Source organism: Electrona antarctica, assembly GCF_951216825.1.
Source record: "Electrona antarctica genome assembly, chromosome: 7".
Lineage (NCBI taxonomy): Eukaryota > Metazoa > Chordata > Actinopteri > Myctophiformes > Myctophidae > Electrona > Electrona antarctica.
In genome coordinates this window covers 26,467,919-26,483,237 of record NC_136812.1, presented here as the reverse complement: position 1 = coordinate 26,483,237, position 15,319 = coordinate 26,467,919, and the positions used below count along the sequence as shown (strand labels likewise).

Sequence of the window (15,319 nt, the reverse complement as noted above, 5' to 3'; positions counted from 1 at the left end):
GCACGCACGCACGCACCACACACACACACACACACACACACACACACACACACACACACACACACACACACACACACACACACACACACACACACACACACACACACACACACACACACACACACGCGTAAGCAAGTTACCATTTGAATGTATCCATTTGTAGCTCTGACTCTCAGAGTTAAAGTAACACTCATGATATGATTGTGTAATAAAGCACATTTGATCATGATAATTACAACTACGGCAAGTAAGTTGGGGAAGATGAGGTCCAGGCCGGGGGATTGATTGATTGATTGATTGAAGTATTTATTAACAGCACAACTCAATATAAAAACTGTTAACTGTGGACGACACCATAAAGGGCCCAATAGAGCGTCGCAGTCCCGCCTCCTACCCTGGACCAGGAAATGAAACCCAATGCATTATTCTCATAGACATTTCTTAAAGTATTTATTTAAAGACGTTTACGCCGCGGACAAAGCCAACTCGAGTCGTGACAACTCATGACAACACAAACAATATTTTGGACCAAACAAATAATTACAAAGAAGAAAAACAACAAAAAAAGTGTTGTAACCTGCCGTTTTTTTCTTCTTTCTAATTATTTGTTTGGTCCAAAATATTGTTTGTGTTGTCATGAGTTGTCACGACTCGAGTTGGCTTTGTCCGCGGCGTAACCGTCTTTAAATAAATACTTTAAGAAATGTCTATGAGAATAATGCATTGGGTTTCATTTCCTGGTCCAGGGTAGGAGGCGGGACTGCGACGCTCTATAGGGCATCATGTTTTTTTTCTTTCCTTTCTCCCAGTTAATAAGGGAAAATTTGCAAAATGTGTGGCAAATCTGCAAAAGAAATGCTTACCACTAGCTTTCTTCACAGACATAAAGGTGTCTACAATCATATATACATTTGTTCCAACCCAACTACCTTGGGAAACTTTGTGACAGCTGTTGAAAGTTGGGGTACCAATCAACCAATATAAGGCAGATTTCATTATACTTTAAGTAGCATGTGACATGTCAAACTCACATGATTCTGAATCCATTGCAAGCATTAGTTTTGCACAAAAAACATTCCTTTGCCTAAAAATCACAAATGTGATGAGGTCAGCACATTTGGGCACATTTGGGCAAGTGGCTATGGCCGAATTTAGCCCAAGGAGTATTTTCGTGCAAAACTAATTCTTGGAATGGATTCAGCATCATAAAACCTCCTAGTTTACTTAAAGCATAATGATTATTTTTTTTTATTTTGCCTTATATTGGTTGTTCATGGTACCCCAACTTTCAGCAGCTGTCACAAAGTTTCCCAAGGGAGTTGGGTTGGAACAAATTTATATGTTATAGTAGACACCTTTATGGACACATTTTGTGAAGAAAGCTAGTGGTAAGCATTTTTTTGCAGATTTGCCACACATTTAGCTAATTTTCTCTAAGTAAGTCTTGAATCCCGCGGTATTTGACAGCTCCCCTCCACTCTTTGACATTTGCCCCTCCTCTCTCCGCTCTGCTCCGGGAATGCTGGGTTGTTTACATTACTGGCACACGGGTCAGGAATGGTGAGGGGCCGAGTGAGACTCTCTGCTGAACACGTAGCTACAACTCACCTCCACTCTTCCACAAACAGAGCATATCCTCTCCCCAAAACTTGTAGTGCTCGAGGCAACAGTGCCACGCAAGACAGGCCCGTGAGAGAGAGGGAGAGTCCGCATCGGCGCGACCTTGGAAAGAAAAGGGAAAGTCAAAGCAAAGACAACCGCCATCGTCATCTTCAGCAGCGGCAGCACCGTCTCAACGTGAAGAAGGAATAGCTGTTTAGCAACACAGACCCACTTCCTGGTAAGTAACGAACCAGCTTCTTTAGCTTTTATACGGTGAAGTTTAGTTTAGCAAGAACATATAAGAGCCCACTGGTGACTGGTGGCGTGTTAAGTCTGCCTGTCGTGGGGTTCTCATGGTGTTTGACCCGGGGGGGCACACGGGGCTTTAGACGATGGAGACGTATAAAACACTAAAGTGTACGTGTTGGTTTCCCTGGCGCCTGGTCGAAAACAAAGTTTCTGCCAAGTTGGCGTGCTAGCTTAGCATGGGTTAGCCCAACTAGCATGCCGGGCTAATTTAAGCTAACTTTTAGCACCGCGAATCTGCAAAGTTAGTGTCTCTCTCGTCAGTGTGGAACTTAAGGCATTACACGTATAATTAGCAAATCACAACTACCTTTACGACTTCGTGCTTAGTTATGCAAACCATGACATGGATTTGGTATTTTCGTGTAACTGTGTACTGTAAACCACAAGTTGCCTAATGTCAGTAAAGGTGGTGATACCAAACTTAGACCGAGAGCAACATGTGACAGCATGTGATGATATTGATAATCCAAAGCAGGGCAACGGCTGTGATCCGGACCGCCGTTGGTATTTATTTATACAGTATCACGAACGTGTCTCGCTCGTGAATGATACAATTATTTTAAACTTTAAAAAAAGATGTGTTGACCTCGTTTTTGTCGAGCGACACTACACTGGCACAATGAAGTACATGGAGTGAATTTGCCTTTCCACTGCTATGGTCGCAGACACCACAAGATTGAACTTTCTGACATTTGCTGTTAAAGCTGCAATCCGTTTGTTTTATGTCGTAGTCGTACCGATGATTCGAACCCTTGTTTCCTTAGTATGTCAACGAGCAAGTGTCCTACCCGTCACCCGTGTCCACATTTCTCAATGGACGTTTAGGGAAATCGCCTAGGCTCTAATCGCTCTACTGCAGATGTACGGGTTAGTTTGTAATATCAACATACTCTCCCGTACAGATTTGATAAAATCACGTTTTATCCGTTAAAAATGGTTCCCGTCTTCCGGATTTCAGCTTTACGTTTTTCTGTTTTCTTTTCTGAAGTTATAGTCTCATGCGTGCAGTTACACTGCTTGCTGCAGTGCTGTATGCGCATGCCTGTTTCTGTTGTTTGAGTTGTTCATACTGCCCACCACCAATTTAGCTCTGAAATGTACACTAACTGTTTCTGTTTCCCAACAACTTGTTTTTCTGGCAAACAAAACGTCCCTCTGTTGCTTGCTGTGCTGATGATTCATTACAAATCCTGTTTTTGTGTTGTTTTTAAAAATGTAAACTAGTTTCTGTTCTCATTTTCAACATGGACATGTTGAAATACTATTTGCAATAACAGTGAAATGTATTCTTACTCTGGCAATCTCTACTACCTGGAGAAAGCTAGGTCTTGAATTACATGCTGTCTGATTCAAAATGTTTAATTGACTCTGTTACTAACTAGTATTAATTACTAATTGGTAGCTTAGGTTTTGCTTTTATTATAAAAAATAACCAATGTTTGTTCTGAATAGATGAAAGAAAAGAACTGTAAAATATCTGGGGAACGGGTGTTTCTGTGGGAAAATAACTAATGATGAGCCATCATAACTATCCAATAAAGTTTTGGCTCGTCATTAGTTATTATCAGGAAGCAATGGCACAACACCTGTTGGGTCATGCACACAATAGAAAACGGAGTTTATGCCATGTTGCGTTTGCGGTTGCATATTAATATTACAAGTGCCATTTTGGTCAGACGGAGACGATACAGACAAGTGAGCGAAAGCAGACACACCTTGTTGACTTAATTATTACTCATCTCTGTTGCCACATTCGATGAACCATCAAAGACAACCGGCATCACTCTGCCAGATAATATCATCAGGTGATGGAGATGAACACCGGCTGGCTATGTGAAGTTGAATATCATGGAATGTGTCATATAGCTGATCATCAGCAAACCACTGCCAAACGTGTGCAACAAACATGCTTGGAAAGTGTCGATCTCTGATGTGATGGGGAAGCTCTCTGCCAATTATGTCCCATGCTTTAATTTTTTACCAGGTTAGCTCTTAGCTGTGGAATGTCTGTCTGGTACATTTCACCAAAGGCAAAAGGTTATTTAGCCTTGTTACATTGTTGTAATGTATGAAATCAGGATTGGTATGTAGGTTAGATAATGGCAAAGGTTCTACTCCTTATTTATCCCGTTTCAAGTTATTTTACTTGATACTGGAGTAAAATAACTACTAACTAAATAATGAAGGGACCCTAGAGGCTGCAAATCTGTTTCACAGAAACATATTTTTATATTTCAACTACGCCTAGAAATCATCTATGCTCTACATAGAAATATAGGCTCTATGCCTCTGCACTTGTATTAATGGTAGCATTGTGCTACAAATATATTCAATTTAACGACGTTCTAACTTAAAATGTCAGTCACCGGTATCGGAGCCTCTGCTGCACCTCTGTTGTGCAAGTTGTGATTTAGCACAGTGGAATTTACCAAATGCCTCCATACTGAGAGTGTTTCCTGTTTTAGCCCTGGAGGACGCAACTACACTGGATTAAAGATTAGATGAGACATTTGTCATCCGACCACTTTAATAGTCATCTTGCCCTGGGGTTTTTATGTGGAACAAAAAAAAATGTTGACATTTCTCTCCCTCTCTCTCTCACATAGCCTTCTATATTTGATGGATGATGCTTCCTGAGGCAATTTTTGAGCTACATTAAACTGTCTTTTGCATGAGGTCAAAGATCTTTGCCCAGTATTCTACAGAATCATGCAGGCAAAAGTATAATGTGGAGTCCCTCAACCTTGGCGTAGTTATCTTTCATAGTAAATACTACTAGTATGGTAGGCTTGAATAAAAAAAGGACAAATGTAGAATGTATGTATAGGCTATGCTTTCCAGGATTCGATTGGTTGGAGTTTACGATAAGGTCTTTCATTTTCATTTGGCAGTGAGAGTGGGTAGTCTTCAGCAGCCTTTACAGCCCAAACAGTCAGGCTGTCAATATTTTTTCATATCCATCTCCGTTTTATCTCATGAAGGGTCACTGATGTTTCAAGGATTCAAATATCCTTGGAGGATGCCTTGCGGCTCTCCATGTCACGTGAAAAAGGCTCAATTTCACTCAGGCATTGATCTCTTTTCTCATCGGGCTATGTCGTGCTCTGAGGGGAAACAGACTACAAAGACATGCAAACGAAAAAATTACTGACCTGCGACCCCTTTTCAAGTGTATGAAGCGCTTTCACTGCCCTGAGGTCAGCCTAAGCCACGACCACACAATATCAGCTGTTTGCTTCACTCTGAAGGCTTCTGGGGAGACAAAGTATGTATTATTTGATTTTACCTATTTTACTATATTTTTCACTGTTGTGGTCTTGATCTACAGGTAGCTTTTGTGGTGAATTCAACTGTATTTCACCAGATCTCCTATTATTGTATTTTTGAGGGGTGCTAGCCCCTCCTATATACAGGTTTAATGTTTGTCTTCTCTAGACAAACATTAAAAACGCCATTGACAATGGACAGAGTTTAATGTTTGTTTTGTAACTAACACAAACATTAAATGCCATTAACACCCCGAGTGGCATAAACGGAATTCTCCGTCCTATCAAAGTCAAAGTCATACGATTTGTCACACACGTTACCGCAGTGAAATTTGTTCTCCGCATTTGACCCATCTCTTGGAGCAGTGAGCCGCAGCCAAGGAGTGGTGAGCTGCAGCCGTGCCGCGCTCGGGAATCATTTGATTAGTAGATTTCACCCCCCAATCCAACCCATTGATGCTGAGTGCCAAGCAGGGAGGCATTGGGCCCCATTTTTACAGTCTTTGGTATGACTCGGCCGGGGATCGAACCCCGACCTCCCAGTTTCAGGTCGGACACTCTAACCACAAGGCCACTGTCTGGTTCAAATAGTAACGCCCAGCACTCAGGACGGAGATTAATAAAAGTACGGAGATTTATTGATATCAAAACCGATCGCATTGCTCCACAGTCTGGGAGCGTCTGTTGGGCAACATTCGATGTAATTTCCGATTGGGGCGTCATCGAAAATGTTCCCCCCATTTTAGCGGATGAGACCGAAAATCTTAAAACGTGAATAACTCTTGATCTAAATCAATCCGTCCAATTCTAAGCAAAGATTATGTTTTAGACGGCCCATCGCGGTCCCGTCGCTAGTTGCGTTATAATTAATCATACCTCCCGTTGTTGTCGATTGCCTCGGGAGTGTCTTGGCTACATCAAGTTACTTCAGCTACATCCGGGATAGCACCTGGTGCGTCGCTAAATGTGCTCCGTTGCTGCAAATCGCTGGGCGCTCTGATTTAATGGTCCTAAATACCCCCGGGCGTTCGTGGTGTTAACAATGAACAGAGTTTAATGTTTGTTCTGTTTCTGTCTGTCACTGAGCAAATCGGCATATGATATTATGATTTTGCGATGATGTAAGATGATAAGGGTTGGTTAAGCACCCCTCACTTCACACAGGTGTGATTTTTTTTTTGCCATGTAATTGGATAGTATTGATTTAAAAATCTTAAAGATATGAGAGAACACAAATTTGACACAAATAAAAAACCTTTAAGCTTGAATAATTGAATGAACAACATGATGTAGTAGGGGTCATTAAGATTGTTTACAGAGGAAGGCATGGTGGCACATGGTGTCTCGAGTTTGATACCTGCGGTGGGGGCGTGTTCTCTCCTCCCCTTCATCAGCGCCCATAGTACCTAGGTGGGGTTGACGAAAGGGCCTTTCTGTGTGTAGTTTGCATGTTCTCCCCATGTACCCTCACAAAAAACATGCACTAATCCTGGTCTCTATACTGCCTCCCCCTGGTCAGCCGGGCCACCTGAGGGAAAGGAACTGGTTGGAATAATGTGTTCCTTCCACACGCTGCGTCCTTCAGGGGAAACTCCCCCTTGTCACTCGTCATGCATTGAAGGAAGCATGAGCTCAGTTTGGGGCTCTCCCCAGGTTGGTACTGGCAGAGGGAGAGAAGCGCCCAGGATTACAGTTTAGGCAATTGCCACCGGGTGAAAAATGGGTTACAAAAATCGTGGAATAATAATATTAAAAAAAAAAAAAAGATTGTTTACAGCGGAAATGAGAGCTGATTGTTAGGATACGAAAAAGCTCCTCAGTCCTTTTAAAATGAAAGAGCTCATTTTAATGGTTGACTGAGGTTAAGCTCATAACCTCCAACTAGAGAACATTTCATTTTGATGTTGTGAAACACATTAATGTGTGGTATATCAAGTACATGGCGCCACTACAGATTAAAGCTAACATGAGTACCTACTGTAGGAAAGGTGTTGGGTCTACTATCTAGGATAGCAGTTATATTACACTTTCTGGTGTTTGAGTGGGCCTTGCGCATTAACTGCATTTCACGAGTTCAGTAAATAGTCTAGATAAAGGGCATGTTATAAATGCTGTTCTTCTGTGCTTTTGATACGACCTGTGTTGGCAGTTTGGCTGTTGAAGCTGTTTGTGAGCTCTGCCCATTTGCTACACTCTGACTTTACTATGCCCATAGCGTCTAGCTTTTCCCATAGGCCACTGTATGTTATAGGCAAGACCCGGTATGCATTACATAGGCCTTACCATCTAAATAGCACTACTAATACTAAAGCCAAGTTGGCACTTGGCACATTGTGAACTGTGCTGGAAGGATCGCTCGTGAAGCAGTAACTGCTTTTTATCTGAGATCCCATGGTCCCCTCTCCCAACATCTCTTTTGATTATCTGAATACAAAACTGCAAACCCCCCCCAGAGGATAAAAAAAATCACTTTCATAGAATAATTACAAGATGCTATATGCCACTGTAAACACCACATCAGTGACAGCGACAGTATGTATTTGTCATGAGCAGAGTGAATTTGCACTTGGGAACAGCAGTGTGTGTGTGTGTGTGTGTGTGTGTGTGTGTGTGTGTGTGTGTGTGTGTGTGTGTGTGAGGGGGGGGACATCTCGTTGCTTGCTGACTGTGCTATGGGCGTTTGTTCCAACTTCACCACAAATGAGTCTTAATGTTTCACACGGGATTTGCAGCTGAAGAGAGTGGATCTGTGTTAGAGGATCTTGTTTTGAAAGACTCTCTGAACATTTCACCCACTCTCCTCTAAAGTCCCTTATCCCTCCTCCCTTTCTCCCTCTCCCCTTCGTTTGCCTTTAATTCTGTCTTCTTTGTTCCAACTTGTTCAGATTTTGAGGGACAAGACACCCCCCTTCCCCATGTTTGTGCTCTGAGTCACAGCAGTCTCCCTTGGTCTTTTGGTTTGGCTCGGGGCTTTGAGGCTGTGGTCAAGGCCTGGGGGCATGAAGAAAGGATGATGAAGTCACGAGAGGCTCCCCTCATCTCCTGCTGCCCAGTGTGCCTCCAAGACCCCTGACGCCCCCCCACCCCTTCCTCCCACTCTGCTGCCACCTCTATGCCACCCAGCCCTCCTGTCCTATCACTGTTCTCTTGTTCCTCCATCACTGTCTCCAGTCCATCCCTCTATTCAATTTAAATCAATCTTTTGTCTTCCCTCCTCAATACCCAACCTTGCACGTCCTTAGTCACTCTGTCTAGTCCAGTCCAGCCCCCCCCCCACACATCTTTCGTATTCTGTCCTTGGGTGGGAGGGGGGGTGGAGGGGTGGAGGACCCCTACTGAGGCCGCCTCCTCCTCCTCCTAACCCACCCTGGCCCACTGTCAATGGGAGGCAGGCAGCCCCGGCTCCCTCAGAGCAGCAGGAAGCAGCAACAGCAGGGGTAGGCCTGTATGGCGCTGCTGGCTGGCTCCGTCAGAAGTCCTGCCAAGCTGGGGCCAAGAGACCTTTGCCAATGTGGTGCGGTAGTGGGGCACTGAATAAAAATATTTTACAGATGTCTGAAGGCAGGCAGTGGGAGCCAGCAGCAGCACATTTAGGTCTGGAGACTGTCTTTATGTGTGTGTGTGTGTGTGTGTGTGTGTGTGTTTGTGTGTATGTGTGTGTCTTTTACAGGAGCGTTTGGGTTGAGGAAGGAGTAGGTTTTTTTGCACAATTTAAATAAGCAAGGTATAATTCAGCAGTGGTGAGGAGTATAGGCATTTATGATTGCTGGTGTTTTTGGCTGGTGGAGGGAGGTGGGCCGGCCTATGCTGGGGTCACCAGTAGGGATGAGGAAGGGGGTGCAGGGATATTGGTGCATTTAGAGAACCCTGTGCCACTATACTGCATGAGCGCTGGGAGGGCATACAGCCAGCTCTGGCTTGACAGTTTAACAACGAATAGCTGAATACTTAACATTGCATCACGCGGCGGAGGGTCGACTGTAAACAGCAGCCAACAAGCGGCACAGCCTGGTTGTTGTCGGGCCTTAGTTGTGAGGCCCTCCTAGAAAACAATGCACGAGCAGGCAGCACATATTGAAGTTCTGGTTTCAGAGGAACGCAGATGGCATGGGCTTGTGGTGTCGCGGACGGTGTACAAAAAAGAGAAAACACCAGGATTCCCTGATGAAAGCATCTCCCGTTCACTTTGAACAGCGAGTCTGTCACAGTTGGTGTGTGCTGCGTGGCTCCGGGTCAAACTGTGGTACGCAACTCCTGGATTCTTGTGCTTTTAAAGTTTTTCATGTTCAGATCGTCTGAGGGAAAAATAGCGCGAGCGAGGGAGGGGAATTTCAAGTCTCATTAATATTAATATTCTAATGTAGGGAGGCAAGAAAGGCCTCTCTGGTTTAGCTCTCTCCCTCCCCTGTTGTGGAGCTAATCAGTCTCCTTCTCTCTCTGACTCACTCTCTCTGACTCTCTTTCTCTGCCTGCAGATTAAGCAACTGGTACTTGAATTTACAGAGAGCTGTTGCGGTAGCTATACCTACATTTAAATTCAGTGTTTTGTATAATATTTCTGCCAGCATCTGGCACATTTGTAACCTTTGTTGTGCAGCGCAGAGCAAACTGTTAAGTGGTGAGGGATAAAAGTTGTGAGGGTTGGTGTTTTGAGCTAGGCCGACTTATAACGGTAACTAAAATGTATCAAAATTAATGAAGTTTGGATTTTTGTGCATATTACTGCCTGTCCAAAGGTGTGACATGTTTACCAAGCATGATTTGTCATTCAAGAGGCCAAATTAGCTTGTCAAAGTGAACTTGGTCAAGCCAGCTTTACCAGAGAGGACATCAGAAACATCAAATCTAATTTTGTGTCCACCCACTGCTAGCAAAACACTGCCTAGGAAACTTTAAAGTAGTGGGCATCCAAAAATCCAAAATTCTTGTGTATGCAAGAAAAGTGAAAAGAAAAGCACATTTGGGAGTTGACAGTGGTATGCTTTTGTTATTAGCACGTCTTCCGCCCTCCCCATAAAGGAGGGAAGTATCAAGAAGCTACTAAAACTACTACACCATTTTAAAACACTCGACTCATAGAAGATAATGATTAATTTATTCCCCCTCGGTGTAACGTAAAGGGCATAAAATGCTAACCTGTGTTGGCTGTGTACTACGAGTAAATAGGATTAACATAATTTGAAGTTCGTTCGATAGTGCAAATTAGTTTTGGCGACATGGGGAAATTCTATAAGTCAACGCTGAATTAATTAAGCCGAGGTTAAGTGTCTCTTCAAACATGACACAGTCAACCCCTTTGACCGCCAGTGTTATTTTAGATGGGTAACTGTTACAGTAGGTTTTCAAGCATCAAACGAAAACCTATGGCATTAATGGTGCTTCCTGCTGCCTTTAATTACACTGCTGGATTGCTCCTCATCTACAAAACACCCGCTGCTCTCTGTACTATAAAACATTAGGCTCTTTTCAGTAGCACTGGCTCTGTGCCTCTGGGGAGGGGTATAGATGACAGAACATGAAGCTTATGCGGAGCGGGGTTAGTAGAGGAGAGATGGAAAAGGGAGAGAGAGAAGAGAGAGAAAAGTGGAGAGAAGAAAGAATGTGGTGATGAGATGTGAAGAGAAAGGGCAGTGGCTTTAAGGTTATTATTCTGTGAGGTTAGGGTTAGGCATATTTTTTGTGAGGTTAGGGTTAGGGTTAGTTTTTGTGAGGTTAAGGTTAGGGTTAGGTTTAGGCATATGTCTGCCCATCAGATAGAAAGCTCTGGGGAAAAGGCAGTCCTGACTCCCGAGCACTGCGAGGCTTTCTGCTGCTATTGTGTAACTCCTGTGCAGCAGGCATCATAGATCATATGGCAGGGGTGTCCAAACTTTTTTCAAAGGGGGCCAACTACATAATGTACCTTCGGATTTAAACGATTCTATTTAAATATCATCAATAATAAATATCAAAGGTCTTTTGTCAGATGTGTGTTGTAAACAAAAAGTGTATCTTAGCCTTTTTTCAGCCTTATGTCAAATACCAAATGTAACCAAGCAAGCAAGGTAAAGAAAAATAAAGGAACACGGAACACTGACAAAATATACTTTGGGAAATGCCCAGGTTAAAAACCTTTAATGTGGCCTGGGCCGTGGCTCAGCGGTCCAGGCACCTTGGCTGGTAATCCAGTCTGGTAGTGTGCCGTGGGTTCGACTCCCGATCCCGACAGCCTTTACTGCATGTCTTCCCCCCCATCTCTCTCCCCATTTCCTGTCAGCCTACTGTCTGTCCCATAGATATTATAAGAAATAGATGCCTCATTTGCCGCTGCAGTTCATTGGAGCGACGTGTATCCCAATGAAGGCGGAAGTGCAGTGCTGAAGGCTTTTTTTTTTTCTTTTTTTTTTTACAAATCTTTATAACAGTCATGACAATATACATTACAATACAAAACAAGACAAACACAAACAACAAAGTTATTAACAATACAACATCAGAGCCAGGGGGGATTAGATTACTAACAGAAAACATTAAAGAGTGAACACAAAGCAACAGTTCTCCGCAGCTTTCTTATTTAGAAGTGCTGAAGGCATTTGCTGAAGGCGACTGCGTCGCTGCCCAAGTGACGTCACTCATGTGACTCCTCCACGTCTCTCGCTGTCACTCAAGTGACTACTGGCCAATCACAGCGCGTCTTTTCCGGGACTTATTTTACGCACGCGGAAGCTTGTCAAGCTTCCGCTTTGCTTCCGCTAATGCTTTGCAAGGAATGTCGGGAAAATTGTGCCTTCAATGGTGACACGCGCCTCAGAGCCGGAAAAGGCGTCTATGTATATATGTCTGTGGTCTGTCCCTCCATAAAAAACATAAAATAAAGGCGAAAGCCACAAAAAAACCTTAAAAAATAAAATAAACCTTTAATGTATAAATGTCCCATACTGTTGGGTGGGCCGTTCATAATACAATTCAGGTATGAAGCTGTGGGCGCATTTTGGACACCGCTGTCCTATGTCAAATGGCCGATCCACCGCTGTCCTATGGGGAAACAAATGGCCGATCCAAGCCGATGGGTGTGAGGGAAAGGGGGAGATGTGGCAGAGACAGGGCCACCCGGACCCGGGGCACCCCTTCATTCATGAGCTGTGCGAATGTTCAGTCACTTTTAACAAAGTTGACGAACTTCAGGCAAATGTCCAGTTAAAAAAATAAAAAATAAATCACACCTGTGTGAACTGAGCGGTGCAACTATACATTTATTGTTATACTGTAGTTACTGCTCTGTATTGTAGTGTACTGTGCTTTGTACTGTACTTTGATTTTTTTATTTTGTAAAAAATCTTTGAGAAATGACAGTTATCGTGTGGGGGTCCCCGGAACATCCAGACCCCCAGGAACGTGCCCGGGGGGGGCGGCCCGGTTCCGGCGAGCCTTCCCGCGTCCGAAACAGTCGAGAAATGACAGCGTTACCGCGTTGCAGCTTTCCATCTCGGACACAGGGACACAGCTGCGTAATTGAGCGGAGGCACCGCTCAAAAACGGTGCAATACAATCCTGATATTTGTTTTGATGTTTTGTCAATTACAAAATGTTAGATTTGATTAAAAGTTTCTATTTGACAACATTTAACTTATTCCCCCAAAAATAAACAAATAAATGTAACCAGCCTCACATTTTAGGCAGGTTAGTGGCACCCACAACACTGATCCTACCCTGATATGTTGGAGCTCTTAAATACATGAACCCTAGCGTTCCTTTTCTTGCCATGTCATAATAATAGCGCAATATTCTGTGAGATTAGGCCAACATTCACGAATACCTCTACACAAAACATTTGGGGGGGGGATCCCGGTCAACATAGTACATAGGGTTAATTAAGTGGTTAACTAGAAGGTTTTGACGTGTGAAGGTCAATGGTGTTTTGTCAGTCCTTTTTTCCTCCACTGGATCGCCCTGAGGGTGCGTCCTCTCACCTCTTTTATTTGTCCTCCTGTACACTAATGTGTGCCAAAACCAATATGCGAGGCATCATATTATCAAGTTCGTGGACAATTCTGTCGTCATGTCTCTCAACAGTGATGACCTTGATCGTGGCCCTGTAGTGATGGAATAAGTATTCAAATTGTCTTCGGATATCAATATCCAAAACTAAGGAGCTTGTAACTTGTACGGCAGTACAAGTTACAAGCCGACAGAGTAATCGACAACACATGTTCAGCTCAGTTCAGCTCTATTGTCTGATTCGTCTTAGAATATAATGAAATACTTATTCCCTGGCTCTAAGTCATTAACACCAAGCACACTAAAACCAACAAACAAGAAATGATCAAATGAACAATGTGCTGTCTCTGTTGTGTTCTTGTCTCCGTTGTGTTTTATATATTATTCAATATAGCCTGTTTTCTTTTTGCTCTCGTACTATGGTGGTCTACAAGCTCAAGGGATATTATCACCCTTCATGAGAAATCAACATGGTGAGCTTCAGTGGACATGCCCCCATCCCCCCCCCCCCCCCGAAGATTTTAAAAGCTGATTTTTTTTAATCATTCAAATTTGGCTTACATTTGGTGTGACAAACTAAGAATACATATTATTACTTATTTACAGGGTCTTTAAATGTATTTAATGTTCATATTTCCCCATTTCTTTTCATTGCTTTTATATTAAATGCTGTGATGGTGAGATGTTTGCATGTAACCCAGGCCAGGGCCGTAATATGGTAATCATACGTAGGCCTGGTTTTTACTAAGTGTCATTAACCAGGGACTCACTACAGACCACGCCTTCAAATTGTACATTGTTTAAGTTTTTGAGGGGCACTAGCCCCTCCTATATCCAGCTTTTGGCGTGTGTGCAACTGTGCATAAACTTTGTCCTACACAAACATTAAATTCCCATTGACAATGAGTGGAGAATTTTACGTCATAGTGTCTGAGCAAATAGACATAGTGTTTATTTTACGTCATAATGATGTACAATGATAAGAGTGATTTTTATTTATTTAGAAAAGGACATGAACCTTCAGTCAGGAATAAATTAATTCAATTGATGATGGATGGCTGAAAAGGAGAGCGAGGAAGAGGAGACGCAAAGAGGAAAGAGTGATGGGGAATGGAGGAGACGAGGGGGTGAGGGTGAAGAGACGAGGAAGGGTTGGTGAGGATGGAGGGGGGGTGAAGGTGGCTGCAAGCTACCATTTTGGGTGATCACCCTGAGGGTGGTGAAGATGGGAGGGAGAGTGAAGGGAGGGCATGACCGTGTGGGGCTTCAAGGGGGTAGGGGATAGGGATGGGAATTATCGATTAATTAGTCCCCACAGGAATCCGCGATTCTGTGATCGCGGATTTTACCGCTGATTTCAAAGCCGTCCGTGGAATTCTCGACCATCTGCGGAATAGTAGAATGTCCGTGGAATAGTCTGACGCCCCGTTTTTACTCCCGGGATTTTCTACTGGGGAAATTCCGGGAGGAAAAAACGGGTTGCGGGGCGTATAACATGACAAAGTTACTACTACCAATAGGTAGTAATAAGTAGGTAATCTAGGTACTATAATAAGGATTTGTACATGGTGAGGTGTCTGACAACACTGTTTGTTTATTTCCTGAGGGGACATAAATAAGGCGCAGACAGTCCGCACCCATGGTTCCTTCTGAAACTGAATCTGTGTAAATGGTTCCTACTGAAACTGAATCCATGTCCTGACTCCTGACTGACAAATTGACAATGCTAAAGCAGAGAAGGATAAATATTACACCCGCAATAAGTATCCTCTAGTCTAAACTAGTTGGCAGGGTTTGAATGACAACCTTTGCAACCAAAACAAATAATTAAAACATGAATAATAAAAATAATCGATCCTCAAAAACGATTATTGGAATATTTGATTATTATGACTCATCCATAAATACAATAAATTGTACCTATTTCATAAAAGATTTTACTTATTTATTTTTAAATAGCTTGATAACTGGTCATTTTAGGTTAAATAATGTCTGCGGAATATTAACTAAGCCGCGGAATCAAGGATCTTTCTCAGCTGAATTAGGAATGTTCTCCGTGGAATCAAGACTTTTTCTCCGGATTCATGTGGGGACTAATTAATGCATTAATAGTTAAATGATACGTTTTGATAAGCTTATCAATTGATTAACCGGTTAGTTGATAA

General features: G+C 43.1%; 1 protein-coding gene across 3 annotated transcripts in view; it reads left to right on the top strand.

Moving 5' to 3' along the window:
* The first annotated feature begins 1,528 nt into the window (after positions 1 to 1,528).
* nek7 (NIMA-related kinase 7) overlaps positions 1,529 to 15,319 on the top strand; it is an 89,580-nt gene continuing 75,789 nt past the window's right edge. For all 3 annotated transcript variants that reach the window (XR_013790413.1, XM_079506058.1, XM_079506057.1), the window contains exon 1: positions 1,529 to 1,840. The gene's annotated coding sequence lies outside the window, so the exon portion shown is untranslated. The remainder of the gene's footprint in view (positions 1,841 to 15,319) is intronic.